The sequence below is a fragment of the Dermacentor silvarum genome, chromosome 5 (genome assembly GCF_013339745.2).
Source record: "Dermacentor silvarum isolate Dsil-2018 chromosome 5, BIME_Dsil_1.4, whole genome shotgun sequence".
NCBI lineage: Eukaryota > Metazoa > Arthropoda > Arachnida > Ixodida > Ixodidae > Dermacentor > Dermacentor silvarum.
In genome coordinates this window covers 98695167-98701003 of record NC_051158.1, presented here as the reverse complement: position 1 = coordinate 98701003, position 5837 = coordinate 98695167, and positions in this window count along the sequence as shown.

Below are 5837 nucleotides of genomic sequence, written 5' to 3'. Positions count from 1 at the left end.
TAATGCCTGTACGGCCTTGAGAGTAAATAAATGAAATAAAAAGTGAAATTGCCTTAGCACAAAGAAAGGAAATGGTAGGCGACTCTAATCTTTTACCCCTCGCACCTCGGCCTTGGTGTGCTGTAATCAGTGATTTTTAATTAATCCTAATTATTCCAGACACTTCAGTAGCTCAACTTGTAACTAAACTTATGCTCTGATTTGATATCTTTAATGAAACTCTTGAATTTTGTATTGTGCTTTTTTCTATCTTTTTTGATTAATTTAGAATTTCGTCCCGGGTAATCATTGACTTCCAATTAATTCTAATTATTCCACACACTTCAGTAACTCAACTTGTAACTAAACTTATGCTCTGATATCATATATTTATTGAAACCAATGAATTTTGTATTGTGCTTTTTTTTTCTTTTTTTCTGATTTATTTGAAATTTCGTCCCCGTAATCAGTGATTTCCAATTAATTCTAATTATTCCAGACACTTCAGTAACGCAACTTGTAACTAAACTTATGCTCTGATATCAATCATATCAGGTGTTCATTTTTAAGTTCTATGGAATTTTTAGTGATCGCCTGTGACAGGTAGCATAATTCTTATCGTTGAGCTGGGTTATTCGTAGAGGTTGACATTAGTAGCACGAGAAATCGAAACACATATTCAACTAATTCATTAATTAACTTCTTAGTTAATTACTTTACGACACATATTGCAATTTACAAATTGTAGCCGGTGAGCTTGTCAGGCGTATCCACTTGGAATCAAATGCCTTCCCCCCTTTTATAAATTCCATTCTGCACCATTACACAGTGACAGCGCTGAGCAATTACTGCAATGCTTTGCACTTCACACAGATCTGAGAGCGGTGGCTTCTGTGCATTTATCTTGGAACCCCGAACATGCAATACTGTAGCCTATGGAAATTATATTATGCGCACCGCATAAATATTGCTTTTGACAGGATGACGGTATACTGCTGTGATACTCTTGAAAACAGTATGGGTGGCACGAAGAAAGAAGGGTGTGTACATGACAATGATGATGATCAGCCTCAAGCATGGCACATACCCACAATGGAGGATACACCAAAAAGACCTGTACATTTGCAGATTATGGCCCTTCTAAAGATGGTACTAATAGTTGTTTGATGTATTTTGCTTATATTTGTATCTGTTTCGTGTGCTTTGGTTTCATCTAGTTGTTGCTTTATTTATTTTTTTACTGATGCTTACTCTGTTAGCAGCGCATTTACCTTACTATATCGGCTTCTGTTTGCATGTGCTTCTTGCTTGGTTGCTGTACCTGCCTTGTAACGGCCACCTGGGCCTTTGTCAGGCTGTCTATGCAGCTTTTAGCCCAGGTAGCCATCCAGTACTATCTGGTGAATAAAATGAATAAAATGAATTGTGGGGTTTTACGTGCCAAAACCACGATCTGATTAAGAGCCACGACGTAGTGAGGGACTCCGGAATAACTTGTGCCACCTGGGGTTCTTTAACGTGCACCTAAATCTAAGTACACGGGTGCTTTCGCATTTCGCCCCCATCGAAATGCGGCCGCCGTGGCCGGGATTCGATCCCGCGACCTCGTGCTCAGCAGCCCAACACCATAGCCACTGAGCAACCACAGCGGGTAAAATGAATTAAAGTGGGCGCTATGGTGAACTCTGAGTGTGCTCATTGCCAACAGTGCCTTCCTTCCGATAGCAGATACATAGTACGTATGCATTGCTTTGGTTGGTATCACCTGGGGCATGAAAGCTTTGGCATGACTTAACATTTAGTGCGTTGAGGGGGGTGGTGGTGAACAAAAGTGAGAAGTGGTGCTGCAAGTCATGTCGAACAGCAACGTGCTCTCTGCAAGATGCACATTTACAGTTTGCAGTGAATAACAAGCGGTTATTTGCACTGGATAAGCGGCTTGCTTCTGTTCCCCTTATGCACGCAAATCCAGATGAACTGTTAGCTTTTAAGTGTGAAATAGAAATGCTGCGAATGACTGTAGAAGCAATGCAGTGAATAGATTTCGTGTCTGGATGTTACGATAAGCTTTCTCTCTCTGAAGCTTCCGACGCCAAGGTGACATCCTTGTCATCTCAAGTAGCAGTTCTAGAGTCAACTGTGTTCAGCGAACAGTCAGTCATTATGAAGTTGCAAGACAAAATTAATGACTCTGGGCAACACAGCAATTCTTCAAGCCTTGGAAGTACAAGGTATGCCTGCAAATCATAATGAAAATCTAGTTGGCGGCATTATGGATAATGCTGATCAAGAACGCTCAGCATCACCTCGTTTGACCCTAGTTTGACCCTAGGCGATACTTTGGTGTCCTCATGCCTAGACCATATCAATGTGCGACCTCAGCAACATGATACGGCTTCATTTATTGTTGAACAAGAAACGTCTGATCACTTTTCTTGCTGGTTGTCGTTTCTTGCCAGCTAATGATGCACTACGTGCAAGTGCGCTGGTACGTTTTAGATTACTGATCGACATCAGGATTTATTATCTCTTAGAAACTACAATTAGAGCGCATTCCTAGCCTATATGCCTGCACATTGCATTGACTAGTAAATTTTGGTAAAAGTTAAGTCCCACTGAGGCAACGGAAGCAACACTGCCCATGGATCAGCTTGCACACTTTATTAGATATAGTCGAAAGCAAATTTGCGAGGGCATGTCGCCGGTATTCTCCCCAAAATTGTACTTTGCGAACTGCATTTTATATAGCTCGCAATAGAGCAGCTGCATTCTTCGTGCTGAAAAATGATTACAAATTAACAAATTTAGTGAATCGCATTGTAATTCATATGACATTTTTTTTGGTTGGGAAACTCACTGGTCGTAATTGTTTTACTCTACATTGCATAATAAGTAATAACTTTTGATCAGGGTTGACAACATTAGCAGACGAATTTAACGCATTTTTCACCTGTGCTTCACAGAGCATGTGTGGGTGGGGACCCGAACCACTGTTTCATTGCAGTCAACACCTGGGGCTACTTTTCTACCACAGTGCTCAGGCGATCATCGTTCCAGCATTCCGTTGCCATAAAACTCTACTAATCATCATCATGCAGTATTGTGTTCAGCTTTAATTACTCGAAATCACCAGGTCCAGACGTTATCTCTGTTGACATATTGCGCAGGAATTTTAAGTACCTGAAGACTGTACTGCTGACTATGGGCGTCTTGCGCTGGAGTTTGAGGTATAGTAGCGGCGCCTAGTGGCGGCGAAAAATGTCATCTGGGTAGTACCAGCTTGGGTAGTATTGAGCCCTGGCTGTGGCGAAGCACGTTTCTAGCCCGAGTTTTGCGTCGATTCGCACTTTTTTTCTGCCCTGTTGCGAGTGCGAAAAGGCTCGTCACTTCTCACATACCACGCAGACCATGGCTCGAGCTGGCTGCAGCCTATAGTTTGATGAAAACGGACTCTCCGTGTGTCATGGGACGTAGCAGAAGACATCGGCGACGCCGATCCGGAGAGAGCTAGCTCAACCTCGAAAAAGCGTCACCGTCGTTACTTCTGCTTAGTGGGCTGCCATGAACAAGAAGGCCTGAATCTCAACATCAGATTCTACCGTTTTCCTTCAAGGCCTCACGAAGCGGAGCGTCGGGCGCGCTGGATAACTGCAGTTCGTCGCGCTGGGTGAAGTGACCATGGGTGTGTGCAAATGACCACAAATGGTCGGGCTGATTCGGTCACACTTCACTACCCCACTACGAGCACCACCGGTTAGAGAGTTAAATGTGCTCATCCTTAACCGCAAGCCAGCATGTTGAGGCAGCGCAGCAAGGTAGTATTGAGTACAGCGCATCGATGTTCGAGCGCTGTCATTAAAAGCTACATCAAGCGAGCAGCGCACGAGCTCCGCACGTACGTTACTGCGAGCTCATATGCATTGCATCAGTTATATTTATCAGTTGCTAAAGGGACAGATGGCCGCTACTACAGCACAGGCATAAATGTCTAGTAGCATGCAGTCAACAAATATTGCAGGAAGCCCGCCGTTTCGCGGCTTGTCGAAAGACCGCTGCCGTCGCGGCGTGTACCGTCGTGCGCTCGAGCAGTTCCGTACAAATGATGTCTGCTTATCGCAGCTGTGAATTCATTTATCGCAAGCATTTCCTCGTGTTTGTGCGCCTGAATCTAGCAGCGTGCAAACCTTACCTGAAGTTCAACTTCGCACGTGAGTGACTCGCTTCACTTGCGATTGACACCGCGCTTAAACTTCGCCGCTTATTTTTTAACGGCTTACACGTATTCGGCGTTGCATAATTTCTTGCCTTTACGCAGCGTGCCACCCCTGAAAAAATTTTCGGCGCCCGATATTCGCTGCTAGCCGTGGTACAACACAATCGAAAGTGGCGGGTCCATATTTTAAACGTGCTTCCCGAAGCAGACGACCGAGCTTGGTACTACCCAGTTTAGGATTGAGGGCGCTTTTTAGCACCATTTTCACAGCGCCCCCTGGGCAACGCAGGAGCCCCATTGTTAATACTATTACGAATACACGATTTGTGCCAGATGGCTTGAAAATGGTGCTTCCTGTATATAGACATGGAGGCAGAAGGGTTGTGCTGAACTGATCCACTATTTATATACGTTCAAGCGTCGCAATAATAATTGAAAAGCACTCGACAGGGGAACAGCGCCAAAAACAAGAAACACAGTGTTGCAGTTTAAAAGCACTGTCATTGGTGACAATTGCGGTTTCGAGTCGTGAGAGTCTGATCTCTATAAATGAATACCGCTTTGTCAGAAGTCGAGGCACCCAGCTTCCTTTAGAGACTCATCAGACTTATTGAACTCGGCCATGGACAATAATGAAGTTGTTTTCTTTCTCCAAGCTTTCTTTCTTTCACCTCTATAGCGTCTTGCCACGATGTGACATTTGATATTCTCCGAGATACATCACATGCTTTTTTTAGTATTATTATTCCGAACAGAATGCTTAAAGATCGCTCGTGGCAAACAGCACAAATCGTCGGCTCTAAGTATATTACTCTAGGAGGCGGACATTCATTGGTTGAGGAATCGCAATAAATAATTAGGTAATTAAAGCAATTTTTTACTACTTTTTATTTATCCTATTAGTTTGCAACTGATAAATAGAATTAAGCTGGTAAGATTGAACGTCCTCGCGGAAGAAATATTTATAAACTTTCTCATACTTAAGCAAAATGGCCTGCTGTTCCACTTCATTTTTTTTTGACGACGTGTTTTTTTAAGCAATTCAGCACAAACTTAACTGGAGCTCCCAAAAAATTCGTCACACATAGTCAGAACAAGTATCTCGAAACTACTGCAAGCCTCACAATTCCTTTTAAGCTTGTGAACAAACCGGCTTCAATTCGTAGCATATGTTCTCTGATGTAAATATTTACAAATTTTCAATTAGCGAATTTTTAATTACTCATTTAACCACTTCATTTCCTAGTGAAAATATGCCCGACTCTTCAGGCGATGCAGCTCAATGAGTAGTAGGATAGTGCTATCAGCCGCAGAGACGATTTTCTGAAGTTCTCTTCAGGTTCAAAAAAAAAAGTATTATCACACAACACTGGGCTTGCGTTTTCGAGAAGCTGCATGATTTTTCTCAGTTCCTGGTAAATTTCGTATCATTTCTTCCCGACTTTTCGTAATGACGCATTTATGCCCTAATAACACAACCACGACCAGGACACGTAAATACACCTCGATACTGTCGAGACTAAATTTAGCGGATAACCAAGGTTCTCGCACCTACACGAAGATCATTCTGCGCATAATTCCAAGCAAAAAGCAATTGTCACAGGCCAATTGCAAAACTGTTTCACTTTGACTAAATTGGTTATAA